This window comes from Trichechus manatus, unplaced genomic scaffold (genome assembly GCF_000243295.1).
Source record: "Trichechus manatus latirostris isolate Lorelei unplaced genomic scaffold, TriManLat1.0 scaffold00062, whole genome shotgun sequence".
NCBI lineage: Eukaryota > Metazoa > Chordata > Mammalia > Sirenia > Trichechidae > Trichechus > Trichechus manatus.
Window position 1 is genome coordinate 4259574 of NW_004443998.1, and position 18910 is coordinate 4278483.

The window sequence follows — 18910 nt, forward strand, 5'->3', positions numbered from 1 at the left end:
TGTACACGGGCTACAGGGCCTCGCCTTCTGAATGGAGAGTGTACACGGGCTACAGGGCCTCGCCTTCTGAATGGAGAGTGTACACAGGCTACAGGGCCTCGCCTTCTGAATGGAGAATGTACACAGGCTACAGAGCTTCAAATCTCCATCTCGCCACCCAGCCACCCCTTCACATGCTTAAATGGAAGGGGCTCAAGTGCACAGCCGCCCTAATGGCAATAAATGGGGCTAAGGAACGGCATGCATGTGAGGAGCTAACAGCTCCCTGCCCTGCCCCTTCTCTCTCCATTCCTGCTGGGGGGCGCAAATGGTGAAGCACTCCACTACTAGCCTAAAGGTTAGCGGTTTGAACCAACCCAGAGGTGCCTTGGAAGACAGTCCTGGAGATTTGCTCCCATAAAGATTACAGCCAAGAAAACTCTATGGAGCAATTCTACTCTGACACACATGGGGGTCACTGTGAGTCGGAATCAACTCCACAGCAATTAACAATAACAATAGCCCCGCACCTGGGTGTTGAAATGCTTCCCCAGGAGCACCTTGGTCTCTTCCCTCTCTCTCAGGCCAGTCATCTTCCTAAGGCACCTTCCTGTCACATGACTCAGTGCTAAAGCACATGCGACGACTCCTGCCATCTTTCTGGCCGAGGCCACATTCCTCCTCTGGGAGCTCGGGGCCGCTCCGGTCTGAGCCAGCTGCATCCGTGCAGCCTTGTCACTCTCCCTGAACCTCTGCTCGGCCAGGCTGGTGTCCCACTTTCTACTCATCCACTCTCTATCCTTCAAGGCCAGGCTCAAGCTCCACCTTCTCCTTCAAGCCTTCTTGGCTAATTCCTGGCTCCAAATTGATCTTTCCCTTTCCTATTCTCCCACAAGACATACTCTTGCCTCAACTCACTGGGGCATAAACATCAAATTGTTTTATTCTTCCCACTCACTGCTTTCAACTCTGCTTCTTTGAACATCCTTTTCCCGCTGGGTGATGGCTTCCATTGAGGCTATGTTGGCTCAGTTCCATACTTTTCAGTCTCTTCTTTCTTAAAACACTTTCTCAGCCTGTTCCTTTTAAAATGTCAACATCATGTTTAATTCTTATCTCTCTTTTCTTCCTCTCCTGGACCCTGCCCTAGGCAAGATGCCACTGGCACACGAGAATGAAGGAGGAAGGCGGCTTTCTGCCTCTCAGGCACCTCTCTTCTCTCTTCCTTGCACCCTTCTGGCGCTGGGCTAGGAGAATGAGGGAAAGAGAGAGAAGTCTCCTTACCACCCCGCCTGTGAAGGTTCCAGTCCCTTCCCTGCCTTGGTTCTAGCTGCTACCCTGGTTCCTATTCTTGGGGCCCAGCAGGAGGATGCTGCTGGACAGCGCTTAGAAGGTGGGACCTTTGTGAGGTGAGCCTGTCAACCCTTAGCTGATGGCTGCATGGTAGGCTCCTCTGATGCACACTCCCTGCATTACCTGGACGTCTTAGTCTACAGTCTCATCTCTTTGGCCTCAGTCTCCACAGCCTGAAGCCCCCCTTGGGATCCTGCCTTTGTACCTCTTCCTACTTCTTCATGCCTTTGCCTATGTCACACTAGTCATCTATCTACTGTCCCTTCCGCCACACTCTGGCAGCTGCCAGTGGCTTGACCACTATCGGCTGGCATCCCATCACCATCTGTGATTTGGAGGAAGGTAGAGCCCTGGTGGCACAGTGGTTAAGAGCTCGGCTGCCAACCAAAAGGTCGGCAGTTCAAATCCACCAGACCCTCCTTGGAAACCCTATGGGGCAGTTCTACTCTGCCCTATAGGGTTGCTATGAGTTGGAATCGACTAGACGGCAACGGGTTTGGTTTGGTTTTGGTTGGTTTGGTTGGACAGTTATAGCAAATCTATGAGGGATTCTCTTGGAGCCCCTTTCCCTTGGCTTTGAGGTGGGGGGAGAAATACCTGCTTCCCTTGTAGGGGGTTTATAAGGGGAGGAAGAGCACTGCACTACTCCATAGGGAGACCTCTCGCTCTCTCCCCAGTTGGCTTCTCTCTGTTAACTTGGGAGAGAGTGGGTGGTGGAGATGGTGCCAAGACTGGTTCCTCTGAAATCGCATCTCTCAGCAAGCCCTGCAGGTGTGGTTGGCCCCTACGCTTAGCAGTTGTGTGAACGTCCAGTGTGCAGGACTAATCTCATTCCCTGAATGCTAGCAAACACTGCACTAGGCACCAAGATTTCTCTCTGATTCCTAGAATTATGAATTCCCAGTCTTCTGCCCCTGTGTTCTCCAGCTTATAACACTTGCTTATCAGGTTGGTCATGAAGACGGTGGCAAGATTGGGTTTTCCATCCTTTTCCTCACTCCTTGTTATAGGTTGAACTGTGTCCCCCCAAAATATGTAAATCCAACCTCTATACCTGTGGTTATAAACCCATTTGGGAATGGATTTTCTTTCTTATATTAATAAGATTAGTATAGGGTGTGTCTTAAATCAATCTCTTTTGAGATATAAAAGAGATTGAACAAGCAGGCAAGCGAGAAAAGCAGAGACAGGAAGACAGACACCAAGCCACATGAAGACTGCCCAGGGACAGAAGCTCAGAAGAAACAAGGACCTTCCTCCAGAGCCAGCAGAGAGAGAAAGACTTCCCCTAAAGCCGACAGCCTGAATTTGGATTTCTAGTCTCCTAAACCGTGAGACAATGTATTTCTGTTTGTTAAAGCCATCCACTTGTGGTATTTCTGTTATAACAGCACTAGATGACTAAGACATTCTCCTGCTGTGCGCACAGGTCAGCTGCCTCCTCTTTCTTTGATGCTGACTACAAGAACAGCATGAGTTAGGATCCATTGTTATAATTCCATTGGTCAAACTATATTATATTATATCATATCATATCATATTATATTATTATATTATATCATAATATATTACTCTACATTGTTCTCAATTTGTTTTAAGCAGGAAAATCTTGCTGCCCCAATAACGGCAAAAGCTGAGACAAGCCTTAAAGAATAAGCAGTATTTAATATTTCTTTTGCTTTATGCACAGACTCTACCACAGTGCTATGCACATAAGATGAAGAGACCAGATAAAGATGTGTTGACTTGCACGGGGTACATGAAAACAACGTGGACTAAGACCCGAGGAGCCTCTGCAGGAGCAGTGTGGTAGCTGCCCGCTGCTGCACAAAATCCAGAGAGTCTTGTGATCTCTGTGGTATAGATAACTGCAGCCGCATTCAGGGACTGAGGCTAATAAAGCTGTGTCTACATGGTACTCAGCATTCTTTCTGTTCATCAAAAACTCAAACTACCCAGATTTAAAACCCAGATTTCTAGTGCCAGGGAACTAGAACATATATATGATTGGATACTTGCCTTTTAGTTTAAAAACACTGATTTATTGTTTGCAACTCAGTATGGAGCCAAAGAGAATTAGGTAAGAAACAAGTAAACTGCCAGCATTTTAAAAGAAATGTTTGTTTTCCAATTTTGCAACTTTGGGGAAATTTTGTTTTGCTTTTCTCTCTGGAAGAGAAAAATCAGGAATAATAAATGGATTTCCAATTGAAAAGGAAAAAGAACTTGTAGTGAAAATTTGAGAGTGAATGCTAACAAATTCTAAATTCTGTTTCTAAATGCTAACGTATGTGTGCCGGTTTTTATGGTGATGTCCTATAGCTCCTCAATTCTAACACTTCATCAACTGAAGAATGCACCATGCTGAGAAGGTGGCCACCAGGGGTCTGTGTGCCACTGCCCGGGCAGAGTCTCTGTGTTAGAAACTCCCGGGAGGGCTCGCTGTGTGGAGGGCTGCTATGGTGGGCTGCGGTTCAGCGTGGAGAGTGGGGCCAAGGGCTGCAAGGTCGCGGTGTCTGGGAAACTCCAGGGACAGAGGGCTAAATCCATGAACTATGTGGACGGCTGATGATCTGGAGTGGGGGCCCCATTAACTACTGCAGACACAGCTGTGTACCACGTGCCGCTCAGACAGGGTGAGCTGGGCGTCAAAGTGAAGATCATGCTGCCCTGGGACCCAAGTGGTAAGACTGGCCCTAAGGAGCCCCTGCCTGGCCATGTGAGCACTGTGGAACCCAAAGATGAGATACTACCCACCACCCCCATCTTGGAGCAGAAGGGTGGGAAGCCAGAGGCGCCTGCCATGCCCCAGCCAGCTCCCCACTTCACAGCAAGCGCTCCTTGGCAACTGGATCTGGAGCATGGGTGTTGCTCTGTAAAGACCTTTAATAGAATCTTTTAAAAACAAAATAAAGAAATATAACCACAATAAACTGTATGTTGACCATAAGACACATCTTAACGTTAACACGATAAAATGTAAACTTTAGTATGTTAAAATTTGCGCCGTGATTGGCACTTTATTTGATCCTCTCAGCAACCTCTTAGCTGTCATCATCCCCATTTTACTGATGGAAAGCTTGTCCAGCATTAAAGAGAGTGTAAGTGTCAGAGTAGGATTCAAATTCAAGTCTAACCACTACAGTCAGCAACCCCAGAATAGAAGATCAAAATGTAAGAGGACTTCACCATTTGCATCAAAAGCTTTACTTTCGAAGTCCACCCCAAATCTGACCACTTTCCAAATCTGACCACTTCTCACCACCTCCATCTCTACGTCCCCATCCTTAGAAAGCCACCACCATCCTTAGAAAGATGACTGCAGCATCCTCCTAATAGGCCTCTTGCCTTCCATCCCTACCTCTGCAGTCTACTCTCCACCCAGAAACCAGAGCCATTTTTGTAAAGCCCAAGTCAGATCAGGTCGCTCCTCAGCTCAAAACCCTGCAGTGGCTCCACCTCACCCCGCAGAAAATCCACAGTCCTCACCATGGTCAACTGACGTGGCTCCTGGCTGCCCTCTGCCTCGCTGGCCGGGTCTAGTCTCACAGGGCTCCTAACTGTCCCTCAGATGCAGCAAGGACACGCAGCGCCTCTGCACTCACAGTTTCCTTGGTCTGAACTGTTCTGCCCCCAGACAGCCAACAGGCTCCCTCCCTTCTTTATCCCAGTCTAGGACCGAAAGCAGCAGTCAAGAAATTAAACAACGCACCGCACGGGGCAAATCTGCTGCAGAAGACCTTTAGAAAGCATTAGAAAGCAAATATGTCACTCTGATGACTAAGGCACGCCCGGCCCAAGCCACCCGAATGCTGGACAATAAAAAAAGAAGACAGAAGAAGAATTCATGCAGTTGAACTGCAGTGTTGGTGAAGAATATTGAATATACCAGGGCCTGCAAGAAGAACAAATGAATCAGTCTTCAAAATACAACCAGAATGTCCCTTAGAAGCGAGAATAGTGGGACTTCATCTCACTTACTTTGTACACATCATCAGGAAAGACAAATCACTAGAACAGGGCATCATGTTTGGTAAAAGGTCAGCAAAAATGAGGGAAACTTTCCATGAGATGGATGGCCACAATAGCCAAAACAGGCTCAAACATCCCAATGATCTCAAAGATGGTGCACGACCAGGCAGTGTTTCATTCTGCTACACACAAGGCCACCATGAATCAAAGTCCACTCAACAGCCACTAACAACAATAGGATCAGCAGTTATCAAAGAACCCCCGTCCACCCTATTCAAACGTCACCATCCACCACTCCCCAGCCCCTTACCCTGCTTACCGTCACAGCAAGTATCCCCTCTCGATATGCTAGAGATTTATTTGCTGATTTCTCTCATTCCCTGTACTGAAGTGTAAGCATTTTAAAGGCAAAGACTCTATCTTGTTCGCTGTCATACCCCCAACACAAAGGACAGTGCCTGGCACAGAATAGGTGCTGAAGAAGTGTTAGTTGAACAGATCAGTTTATTCAAAGTCATACTGGCCTTAATAATTAAGGACTCATATTTATGAGCCTGATGGTCTGCTAACCAGTAACCAGTTGCCATCAAGTTGACTCTGACTCATGGTGACCCCATGTGTGTCAGAGTAAAACTGTGCTCCACAGAGTTTTCAATGACCGGTTTTTTTGGAAGCACATCACCAGGCCTTTCTTCCCAGGTGCCTCTGGATGGAATCGAACAGCCAACCTTTCTGTCAGCAGCTGAACACATTAACTGTTTACACCACCCAGCGACTCTGATGGTCTGCTAGGAGCAATTTATTCTGTACAATCCCTACTTCATTCTGAATAATAACAACGAAATATGAAGAAAGCCTTCACCACATCAGTTTAATAACTATTAAAGACCTGTCTTCAACTCTTGCTACATCGTGGCTGGACACTGTGTGATATTTCAGTGATGACCTGGAAGTCAGCAGGTTCTCTGAGACCACGCTGTACTGCCTCCACCTTCCATCAGCTCCCTCTCTGGCTGAGAGACACACTCTGAGGGCCTCTGGGTTCTCCTCTGTCGGAGGGGTGATAATGACACCAGCATAACTCCAGAGCCTTCATTTGCTCTTTGCAGTCAGGTCTGCACTGCCAACTCAGCCTCAATTTTAATAGAATTCTCTCCTGTTCTAACCCTGGGTGGAGACCATTTAATTGCTCTTTTGAGAAAATAAGTGTACTTGTAAAAGGGAAAAAATATATGTTTTATTATGCTTTCGGTGAAAGTTTACAGAGCAAATTAGTTTCTCCTTAAACAATTAATACAACTAATATTGTTCTGTGACATTGGTTGCCAACTCCGTGACGTGTCGACACTCTCCCCTTCTCGGCCTTGGAGTCCCCATTTCCATTCATCCAGTTTTCCTGCCTTCTCGTCCTTGCCCCTGGGCTAGTGTGCCCCTTTAGTCTCATTTTGTTTTATGGGCCTGTCTAATCTTTGGCTAAAGGGTGAATGTCAGGAGTGACTTCAGTACTGAGTTAAAAGAGTGTCCGGGGGCCATATTCTCAGGGTTTCTCCACTCTCTGTCAGACCTAAAAGGAAAATTTTAACCAAATAAATAATTTCTATTCTCGTAGGCAGGGGTTAAGATGGAACAAAAAGAAACGATGAAAAAAAAATTTCAAATTAAAAAAGCCCCCCATTTTCACAAAAAATGACTTCCTCTTTCCTAAAGGCAAATCAGTCTGGTCTCTGCATTGCTAAGTCTGGAGACTCATGTCTCTGTCCTACGAAGCATCTGCTCCCATCTTCTTCCCCCTTACTTTGGTTGGCTGTTTTCCCACCTTGAAGTTATGGCTGGATTGCCCTTCCTGCCCTCCTTCTCCACCTTCCAAAATGCACCCAAAACAGGTCAGACTCTCACGCCACAAACTCAAGTATGTCAGAAATAACTGCATTTAATTTTTTGTCTGCAAATTAACTTAATGTCAAGTCAGGAACCCCTCCTGCCAAGCTGACAGGAAATTGGACCTCAGGCAATATTTGCCACCTCCAGGCTGCTGGGGTTGGGCCAAGATCCCAGGGCCTCACACTCCCGAGGCATCTGGGAACTCTTTCAACCACCGGTCATCTGTCCCCTCTTACCAAAGAGGCAGTGTTTGCCCCAGACCACATAGCCCTTGACTCTGCTCCTTTCAAACCACACAAGGGGCTTCACAGATCTTCGGAGAGTTGGGAGCCCTGGGTGGGGACCCAGTTTTTCTGATACCACAGGTCCATTCCCTCTGAGGGGTCCACAGATCTCCCACTCTCCCTCCCATCCAGAATCTCCGCTTAATCTGGGAAATGCCTTTTCCCTCAAACTTGACTCTCTTCAATGGGCTTATGCTTTTGGAAGCCAAGCTGAGAATCCCTTGTCCACACTTTCTGCAAATAAGCAAGCACAAACTGCTTGACTGAATTAAAAAGAAAAAGGAATCAATGAAGCAAAGGGAGACACAGGGAGAACCACGTTATTGTCTTTAAAATGGTCTCGCCACACACGCGCACAGCACAACCAAACCGAAGATCCCTTTCCTCTGTTCATGCTTCTCCGAGGAAAATGTGGCAGCTCTTTGTGGGCTGAAGTGAGTGGGCCTGGAGTTGGGGTCTCGTGGTCCTGCTGCCTGGACCCTAGAGGGATTCAGATGCTCAGGCTGCTATAGCCATCATCACAAGAAGACCGAAGTGACCATATATGCCACAGAGGGGAGACTCAGCCAGCTCCACCTGTGGGTCACATTCTGCTCAATACTCACCCCAGTCATTAGCAGAGTTCCAGAATTGTATCATTTTTGTTAATCGATAAATATGAACAAGTAGATACTATTTATCAGTACAAATAATTTTCCCTAAAAGTATAGTTTGCAAGCAGACTTAATCTGTTTACAATTATAGGGCGTATAGTTTTATAAACCACCTTGATTTCATTGCCCTCCTCTTTGTAAAGGATCAAGTGATTACCTGGGAATCACCATCTTAGACAGACCCACATTCTCAGCAGAAAACCAACAAAAAGAAAGACTTGAGCAAGACCCCACGCACGGCAGCACTTTTCTCTTTTCCGGCAGCAAGGTGCAAGGCCAGCAGATGCTTCTCGAGGGCATGCACACTCTTTGGGGTCTGACCAACAGGTCCAAGAGTTACAAACGTCCTTAATTCCTAGGTTGACCCTATCGTTTTAGCTTTCTTTTCTGTTGTAATCTATGCGATTTGGGGACTCACTGTAAATTCTTTTCTGGAACAAGGCTGGGTGTAAGTAGATATAACGGAAACTGTGTACAACCACTGGTTTCCAGCCCTTGGGGTAGAATAATTTGGAGGAAAAAGATAAGTCAGGCTCTTCAGAAGCCAAGGTCAAAAGCAGACAGAATTCTTGCTTCCAAGGGAAAGAAGACCCATCATGAATCTGAAGAGAACAAGTCGGGTAGAGAATTAAGTCTGCACGGGAAGCCAAGATGGTTGGATAGTTGTACAATTCCACATAAGTCTTAGAAGCCTATGAAAACTGTATCATACAATATCCACTCATTGGTCCAACAAACCATTATTGATCACCTACTGTATGCCAGACACTGCTAGGAACTGGGGACCATTAATATATGAATATTCTGAAGCAAAAAAAAAAAAAGACCAACTGCAAAGATATTACCATATGCTCAGAGAACCTCATTTCTTCTCGACCTCTTGTCCCATTTTCTTCTGAGAGTGTTTAATATTGATAACAATTATAATGGATAACAACTGGTGCCTTACACAGATTATTTCACGCCATCTTCAAAACAACTCTGCAAGGTGTTACCGAGGCATTGGTGGTTCAGTGGTAGAGTTCTTGCATTCCATAAGGAAGACCTGGGTTCGATTCCCAGCCAATGGACATCAAGTGCAGCCAACACCTTTCTGTCAGCGGAGGCTTGCATGCTGCTATGATGCTGAACAGCTTTCAGTGGAGCTTCCAGACTAGGAGAAAAGGCCTGGTGATCTACTTCCAAAAGTCAGCCAATGAAAGCCCTACGGTCTGATCCATACCCCATCATGGATGGCATGGGACTGGGCAGTGTTTTGTTCCATTGTGCGTGGGGTCGCTATGAATCCGGACCAACTCCACAGCTAACAACAACAATAACAAAGTATTATCAGGTCCATTTTACAGATACTGGGGCTCAGAGAATTCAAGTAAAGCAAAAGGCAAACTGACGCTGTAGTACTCTTAACTGTGACACCATGCTCCCACTCAGCCACTCATCTCTACTATCCTACATTTTGTGTGTGTGCACCTTAAACACACATGCGCACGTGCACACATACACACTCACACATACACATCACAACTCGCTGGGCTAAATATATATGATGAATACTTGCCAAAAAATCACCTTTGAAATATCTGTCCCCTCCTTGGTATAGGAAGTCCTGGTGGCACAGTGGTTAAGAGCTTGGCTGCTAACCAAAGAGTCAGAGTTCGAATCCACCAGGCACTCCTTGGAAACACTATGGGACAGCTCTACTCTGTGCTATAGAGTCATTATGCGTCGGAATCAACTCAATGGCAACAGGTTTCCTTGGGATAGATAAAAACTTACCTATTAACACCTGAAGATGCACTTATTCCTCCCTTGAGGCAAATTCCTAATAGCTTAAACTGCCAGAAATAAACATAAAGGCTGCTGAGTTTGCCATCAGCCTGTGGATTTGGGGATCAGCCCTGAGCTCCTTAGCGGCATGCACTCACTGCTCCAGTCCAGCTCTGCCCTGGTTTTCTGAGCGGAGTCATGGCGAGGGACACTGAACACCTGGACCATTGCACTGGCATTTCCCTTGGCATCAGTGGCAAATGCTAGACTTCTTTAACTCCTGCCTGCATCACTACTTGCGTAAACATAGGATGGTCACTATCAGGCAAAGCAGGCCAGAAGCTGTCAACTTAAAACGGAAACCAAAAGTCCAATGTGTTCGGCTGCACAATATGTCATTAGGTTTTGCTTTGTGCTCAGTTACTCTAACTGAAAATGGGCGTATCGCTACTTGTGATCCCCTTTCAGAGTTTTTCTCAAGGATAATAATCCTATTAATTATTTTCAATTCCTTCATTTAAATGCTTGCATGAGGCAATCAGCATAAAGTAAGATTTCAGTGGCAAAGAATGTTATCCAGGCATTCTGATAATTAGTATTTGTCTTTTGTATAAAACTCCGTCCCCAACATAGTTCCATCTCAAAACAAGCACGGTCTAGGCTCATGTCTTTTCTGCTGTCAGCATTCACCAACGTTGCTGTTGCGTTTGCATTAGGTCCAAGGAAAATGTCTTTTCTGAGTTAGGATAAAGGCCCTGTTGGCAATATTCTGCTTCCTGCCCGCACTGTACTATTACAGGGGCTTGGTATACACTCTTGGCTCTGAATACACTCTCCTGTGTATGTAGAGATGATGCTACGGAGTTGAAAATGTGCGTGGAGTCGTCTAGCCCTGTGAGGGGTGCTACAGCAGTCAGCTCCCACTCTGGCTTTGGAATTACTTCCTCCACCGTTGCATCCCAACCCATGCGTTGCATTCCAGCTCTACAGTTCAGAGTGACTGCATAGTTCACAAATCAGCAAGGATCCAAAGGAGTCACTTCCCTGTTACTCAAGCATTGCCTCCCTTACAGCCTCTACGACACAGCGTGTGACTAACAGACACTGTCACAGGCCAACGCTGAGTTTTAACTCTTGACTGTCTCGATTTCTGAATTCCCAGGGAATGCTTTTTTCTAACCCACTTTGATCTGCATCTACTATTTGTCTCCAAATCAGATGCAAGCTGGTACTTTTTGCTTGCATGCCAAGAGGGGGTAAACAGATTTAAATGATTTGAGATCAAAAGTATAAATCTTCAGAGCCTGATATTCTAGACAGCGATGGAAGAGCTGTGTGTCTTTGGAAGTGGGTGCAAAGAATAACGGTTCTTCTAGTGGTATCGGACACATGGCTTCACAGAGGAAAAACTGCATCAGCTTTAAAACCTTTGAAAATGTAGGTCAGAATGCGTGTAAGTTTTATGACTAAGAATAAAGGCTTCTCTGCCATTAAAACAAAATGACTGGCCAATCTAATGGCTTCCAGAGAATAATATTTAATAGAAGGGTTCAGGCAACTCCTTTTCCTCCTCCACAGCACTGTCAGGACAATGTTAATGCAGCTAGGACAGGCTGAGTCTTAGGAGAGAGTGAGGTCCTGTGCTGTGACATGCACAGAGCCTCACATATGCACGCATTAGCAGGAAAGACGTGCTCCTGGGCTCCCACCTCCCCAAGTACTGGGAATGAGTCAGAGTCTCATATCTCACTGGTAACAGTCATGAAATTCCGAAGCAGATAGGTATTTTGTTGAGCAGGGGTATTTTAATCACAGCTTAGTTCTTTATGCTATCCACTGATTTCCCTAAATCTAAATCTGTTCACCCCTAAATCTAATTTCCACTTAGACCTTGGAAGCAAAATGAAGCAGAGATACTCTTAGCAGGCGCTGCACTGAAGGGCTTAGGGAAGCTGAACAGATTCAGGCAGTAGCCGCCATTAAAATAATGGCCACGAGAGGCCTACTTCAGCTTCATCACATGGCACCACACACTATAAATTCGAGTTTTTACTTCTCATTTAAAACCCAAGCCATAGCCTTGCATGGAGAAAATCTCCAGTATCCTGTCTTTTCAATGACCCCATTATTCCTTCTTCTGTCTTACCTCACCTAGCAAGTCTTAGGTTCTACAGAAAGTGATGAGGATGTAATGCTTGACGCCTTGGGGTTCCTTTAACTCTCCCCTCTCTTGCACAACATGTTTTCATGGTTTGAAATTTCCAGTTTTGATTCTTAAGAGTACTTTCTGTGTCTCCTTTTAAAGCACCTCTTGTTCTGAAGGAGGATCATGGAAGGGTCCTCCTGAAACCCCCAGGAAAGATCTGGTGGAATCTGGAGGCTTCAGGCACATGTACACTCGCTTCTCTGAATAAAGAATTATCCTGTTTTTATGGACTAAGAGAACAGAGCCTTCTGACTTCCAGAAGATAGCTTCAGGGGAAACTGTATTTGTGTGAAGCTGAAACCTGAAAGTTCTTCCTTGGCAGTGAAAGATAAGTCATTATTGACAGAGAAGTCATATGTTGGACCACGAATTTCTCAACTCCCTATTTCTACCTGGGTCTTTTTACGGTACTTCTCTTAACGGCTCTTCGTTAAAACTGAACAAATATGTTTTCCATCATGATGAGATGCCTCTGGGGTCAGACCCTGAAGATTTCTTCCTCGCTTTTCCAGTGTTTCAGTAGAGGTAAAGACATTATAATGCAGAAAGGTTTGTGTGCGGGGAGGTAGGAGACCCAGCGGAGAGGCTGTGAGTCAGAAGACCTATTTGCATCCAATGCCTTAAAGGATCTCCTTGAGGGTTCTTGAGCTGAGAGAGAAGCAGCATTCATTGTGGTGGTGTTGTTGTTAGGTGCCGTTGAGTTGGTTCTGACTCATAGTGACCCTACGTACAACAGAATGAAACACTGCCCAGTCTTGCGCCATCCTCACGATCATTGCTATGTTTGAGCGCATCGTTGCAGCCACTGTGTCAATCCATCTCGTTGGGCATTCTTTGGAGCTATGTTATTTAGGCAGTTGATTTCTGTAACAAGCTTGTTGTTGTGGTCTCAGACCAAAGACACCAACAACCAAAAAACCAATAACATAAAAGCCAAGTTTAAACTGGCAACTAATTTCAAAGAAATGGAAAAGACGGTGCTTTATTAGCCTCTGTTCCTCAGGAAAAAAGCTTCCTTTTCTTGCATAAGAGCTCTGTTCAATCAGATAGGCCTTCCAATAGATGCAAACTCACCATGGAGAACTCTGTGCATGGAACTTCCTGCAGTGGAACCCCTCTGGGGTCTCTCCCCTGGAAAATGTTAATTGCCAATACAGAATCTTTTTCCTGTTAATAATACTAGTCATGTGCATTTGCCTTTATATTTAAACCTGCTAAACTAAAAAAAAAAAAAAAAAATCTTCTCTATAAGAGTATGACAAAAGGTAAATTAATCATGTTAAAAGCTGTTCATTTTTCTATCTGGATACTCAACTGCCATTAAAAACTTTGCATCAGATTTGACCTTTTCATATTTCTTTAACCCAAGAGACTTCAACTGTCACCATTATAATCTTTAGAGCTGATGATCTCATCCGAGTTGCTATGCATCAGCACAGTTAGCTCCCATTATTCTAATAAATAGGAATCTTAAAAAAATGTTTCACAGCAGTTTTTTAAAGATTGGCTCAAAATATTAAAAAGAATTTTTTTTTCCCTGATAAAACAGTGATCATGGCCATGATGGAATGCAAACAAAAGGAGACTCCAACTATTCTGTACTGAAAGGTCTACAGCTTTACTTGGAATTGTATGCAGCGCTAGATGACTGAAAGCAGATGCAGTCATCTTACGGAGGGTTAAAATGAGAGTCCTAATTACCGCTGGGAATCAGAAAGGGAAATGTAGGAGAAAAGAACCGGAACCATCTTGGAAATGAGGAAGCCGAGTTGTAGCAACGGTTTTCAAGTACCGGCAGCCTTAGGAGGCAGGAAATCATACACAGCTAGCTCATATTCATCTCAATCGAGAACAGGTCAAGAAGCTTCAAACGCAGCTTTAAAAGGACCCCAGTGGGTGGCAAGAAGGAAGTTTGTAATGGTGAAATAGTTTTTGATTCTTGGATGCTTCAGCAGCAGAACTGTCAGGCCAGGTGAGCAGGTGTGAAACCAGAATGGGGAGGAGTCTCCCCTTCCCAGGTGTCAACCGGCCGTTGGGGACTTCAGGCTTGTCACTGTGTGCCCCCTGCCTCACCGCTGTGCCATGGGTTTCCTACCACTCCATCTGCTCTCTTCCGTTTCTCTCTGACTGGACTGTTAGCCGAGAATTCTAAAAGTCCCTACTTTTTTGCTTCCTCTGAGGATTTGAGAACCTAATAAATAACTGATTCTTAGAACGAAGAGCCACTTTTTTTCCTGACTGCTGGGAAAGGAGATTACACATTATTTCTTCTGGGGGCTTTACAAGTAGTTGCCACACAGTGCAAACTGTAAGGGAAAAACAGGGCAGATTTCTCACGAGTGCTGGGCCAGCTGGCCTGTGTGAGTGCCTCTGAGTCCTCCTAGCTGTCAGTTCCAAGGAGAAACTCACTGCTGGGTTTCTGTTTTGGTTTCCAGCGCGCGTAGCTGAAAGTCAGCCTGCAATGAGGATTTTTCAACATATTTTGATTCTGACTTTCAGGAGCAAGCTGTCAGCCTAATCTCTTTTAGAGACTGGGACGCTAAGCACACTGTCATCCAGAAGTTAATTTACATCCAGCTTTGGAGCATGTACAAGTAAGACAGCAGCCGTGGGAACACTTCGGGGTCCTCGAGGCTCTGTGTGAGGCAGAGAAAGCTGGTCTGCCCCCTCTGTGCACAACACAGCTTTGCTGCTTCTTGAGATACGAGCTTGAGCTGTCGACCGTGCTTGTGTGGAGAAGGGAATTGTCCAGAACCAAACAAGAAGACTTCCATGCACTGTGCTTCTGTCCGGCGTTGAAAAATGGGGTCTAACAGAGAACCTGCGATGTGGAAGCTAAAGGAGTGTAAGGAACTCTGCCCATGGAGTCAGGAGACCTGAGTTGAGTCTCTGGCCCTCTCATCAGCTCCCTGAGTGAATCTCATCAAGGAGCTGAGCATTCTGTATAAAGTAATGAACCATACGACACCTCACGTTCTCCCAGTGTTCACGCCCTGCGGCAAACTCACTCATTTCTAATGATTACACGTTATTAATAATTCCCCGTCCTGAAATGGAAATGTAAGACTTTTGCCTTAGATTCTTCACCCTTTATCACCTTTCCTAATTGTGAAAAGGGTAGGAAAATGGTGAGAAAAAATGTTCTTTAAGCATACAACATGGTTAATTTGCAACATCAAATCTTTTTTTATTATGTCGAATGGCTATTTATCTGACTGGCTTTGAAATTCTCAAAGGAAAAGCATGAATTGTGCCTGTGAATTTAATTCTTCTCATAAAGGGGTTCCCCACTTCAAGGGTATTTTTCAGAAATAGTCAAAGAAATTAAGGGTCCTTCCTATATTTTGGAAACACTGGTGGCATAGTGGTTAAGAGTTCGGTTGCTAACCAAAAGGGTGGCAGTTCGAATCCACCAGGCACTTCTTGGAGACCCTATGGGGCAGTTCTACTTTGCCTTACAGGGTCACTATGAGTCAGAATTGACTTGACAGCAACAGGTTTTCCTATAGTTTGATCAGATTCACTAGATTCTAATCTCATACAATTCATGAATTGATATATTAATGATAGACTATTAACGAATTTGAAAAATTGAAGTGAAATTTATGAATCGGATTTCCCTTTTGCATGTGATTTTTTTTGTCCTTCTCTCAGAACATTTTCCAAATTGCCACGAGTTAAAATGTTTGCAGAACCTTCTTTTAAAAAGAATTTCTGAAGAGGGTGGTTGAGTGGACTTGGGTTTAGGGCTCCACCCACCTGTACCTGTGACAGCAAACTGAAGGCTGCAGCTGGAGGATGAGCCACTGCTGGAGACTCCTCCCTCCTTGGATCCCCAGTACTTAGCATCTCTCTCATTCTTTCTCTCTCTCTCACACACATTCCCAGAGTCATGGAACTAGAGCAGAGCTTCCCTAACAACTTCCGGCAGGCTCCCTCCCCTCCTACCATTTTCTCACCATCCCATGGATGCCAGACTTCTGATGTGCCTTGCAGAGGTGGAATAAAGTCTATGAGATTGAATCAGCAACTACTTTTTAGGAAGGCGCCTCCACCTCCCCATCCTCAGCATTTTGCTTTGAGGCAGAAAGGAAAGCCCACACCTATGGGTGGCAGTGGAAATGACAAGAGGTTTTTGCCCAAAAAAATAATAATCTGGCATTTTAAATAACCAAGCTGTTCTCTTCGCTGGGCTAAAATCAAATACTTCTATTTGCTACATGGCCACAGAACTGCCTATTTTCCTCTTGCTCGTCTTCAGCCCACCTATTTCCTCCCACTTTTCCCCGCGCGGAGGCTCACACATACACAACTCTCGGCTCCTTTTACGTAATCAACTGACAAGATCGATCTTTCATTTCGATTGCTTTGATTCAAAATCTGCCCACCATTCGTGGGAGGTGAAGCACGGTGGATGAGACGTGTGCTTACCAAAGAGGCTGAGAGAGGCATGCCATGGAAAGGCATCTGGTCTGAGGCTCTTGTATGGGGGGTTTTGAACTGGTTTGAACCCCTGCTGAGAATTCGCATTTCTAACAAGCTCCCAGGCAATGCTATTGCTGCTGGTTAGGGACCAGTTCTGAGAACCATTAGTAGAGCAATGGGTCTCAAAATTTATTATACCTAAGAATCACCTGGGGTCTTGTTAAACTGTAGAATCTGATTCAGTATATCTGGGATGGAAATGCAAATTCTCAGCAGGGGTTTGAACCAGAATGAACCAGTCTGAAGCCCTGGTTCTATGTAGTCTTGATTCTCCATAGGAAAACAGAGCATGCTATGGAATTCAACAGAAATGATCTTATTTCAAACATATAATTCTTAAAAATTTTTTGGAACAACTTCCAGATTAATCCTTTCTTAACAGAATGCTGTAACCAGACACACACAGTCAAAAATCCTTAATGGTTCCCCCACTGCTGATGCTCACCTTATGACTAAGGGGCGTACCCTGGCCTCCAAGGTGCCATAATCAGATCCCTCTTTACCTTGACAAGATTCTCTCTTCCCACTTCCCCACACAAACCCTCTGGACCAGTCCCTTACTTCTTGAACACTCCATGCACAGTCTTTGGGTCTCGATGCTTCCCTTGCTGCAGTCTGTGCTCCTCCTCCCCTCAACACCCAGCTTCATCCACCTTTCCCATGAAACCACTTCCTGACTCCCACCTGTAAAAAAACCAAACCCGCTGCCGTCGAGTAAATTCCGACTCACAGCAACCCTATAGGACAGAGCAGAACTGCCCCACAGGGTTTCCAAGGAGTGGCTGGTGAATTTGAACTGCCAACCTTTTGGTTAGCAACAGAGCTCTTAACCACTGCGCCACCAGGGCTCCATCTGACTTGCAGAGCCCCTGGTAGATGATGGATCCTCAAACCTGCCACACTAAATGGTAAACTTTTTTTTTTTTTTTTGCTTGCTTGCTTCTGATCCAGCACTAGAGTTTTATTTTTACTTGGCATTTAAATGGGCTATTTAGACAAAACTAATCATCTCGATGTTTTCTTTCGTTGAATCATATTAAGGGGGAGCCAGGAAGTTTCATATTGTTTTCACATCAAGGAGCCATTATCAGAACAGAGTTCCTTGGTAATGGTGGGCCCTGTCCTGACTGAAACTTTAATTATGACAATTGTGCACAAGGAGCCGGGAAAAGGACCAGGCAGTGACCACATGCACTCCCGCGGTGGGGAAATGAGGCAGGCGTGCAATACACCTGAGGAGAAGGTATCCATTCAAATGACTCAAAACTGCTATCCCCAGCACTTGGCACGGTGTCCCATACACGCAGTCATTCGTTTTCAAAGCATTTATTGGGTAGCTATTATGTGCCCTGCGCTAGTTAGAGTCTGGGGTTACACAGACGGATCAGGTCCAGACTTTGAGCTGTTCACGTATAGTGGGAAGACACAGATTAAGTGGATGACGGCACCACAGGGCAATCATTCCCACAACAGAAGAACAGGGGCCGTTAAGGCATTAGAGAGCAAGTATGCAGTGTGATGTGGGGTGGATGCAGGGGAGGTTTCACAGAGACGGGGATGCTAAAGTTGGGTGTTGGAAGATGCATAGTAGTTTGATGGACTGATCAAGAGAAGCAGGAGAATTCCCGGGTAGAGGGACTAGCATGGAAGATGAGGCAAGAAACAAGAGGGGACAGAGTTCTGCACGCGGTTCTCTCTCTAGTAGTTCCTGACCATAAGGCATGAGGCGGAAGGGAGTAGGAGAACAGAGTGGTAGCTGGAAAGGGTGATGTAAGTCAGACTATGAGGGTCTGGCTAACGTGAAGCTACTGAGCTATTGAGTGCCATTAAAGGAATCTGGGGATAATGTCATAATCTGAAGACGTCCAGTAAGTGTTAAAAATAATGATGAGGACAACCCAAATGTCCTTCAATGGATGAATGGTTAAATAAACTGTGGTACGCCCATACCATGGAATACTACTCAGCAATACAAAGAAACAAACTATTGACCAATGTAACAGCTTGAATGATCTCCAAGGAATTACGCTGAGTGGGAAAAAAAAAAAGCCAATCCCCAAAGGTTACGTAATCTATGATTGCATTTAGATAACATTCTCCAAATAACAAAATTATATAGATGGAGAACAAATGTTGTCAAGAGTCAGGGATTGGGGACAGGGATGGGTGTGGCTAGAAAGGAGTAGCAGACGGAGCCTTGTGGTGCTGGAATAATTCTGTATCTTGATTGTGGTGGTGGTGGTTACAAAAATCTATAATGTGATAAAATTGTACAGGCACACACACCCAAGTGAATACAAGCATAACTGGTGAATTCTGAATAAGCTCTG

General features: G+C 45.2%; 1 protein-coding gene and 1 pseudogene across 1 annotated transcript in view; one reads left to right on the forward strand and one right to left on the reverse strand.

The window, feature by feature from the left end:
* KCNAB1 (potassium voltage-gated channel subfamily A regulatory beta subunit 1) overlaps positions 1 to 18910 on the reverse strand; it is a 375850-nt gene that overhangs the window by 212113 nt on the left and 144827 nt on the right.
* On the forward strand, positions 3687 to 4234 carry LOC105756417 (40S ribosomal protein S3 pseudogene; annotated as a pseudogene).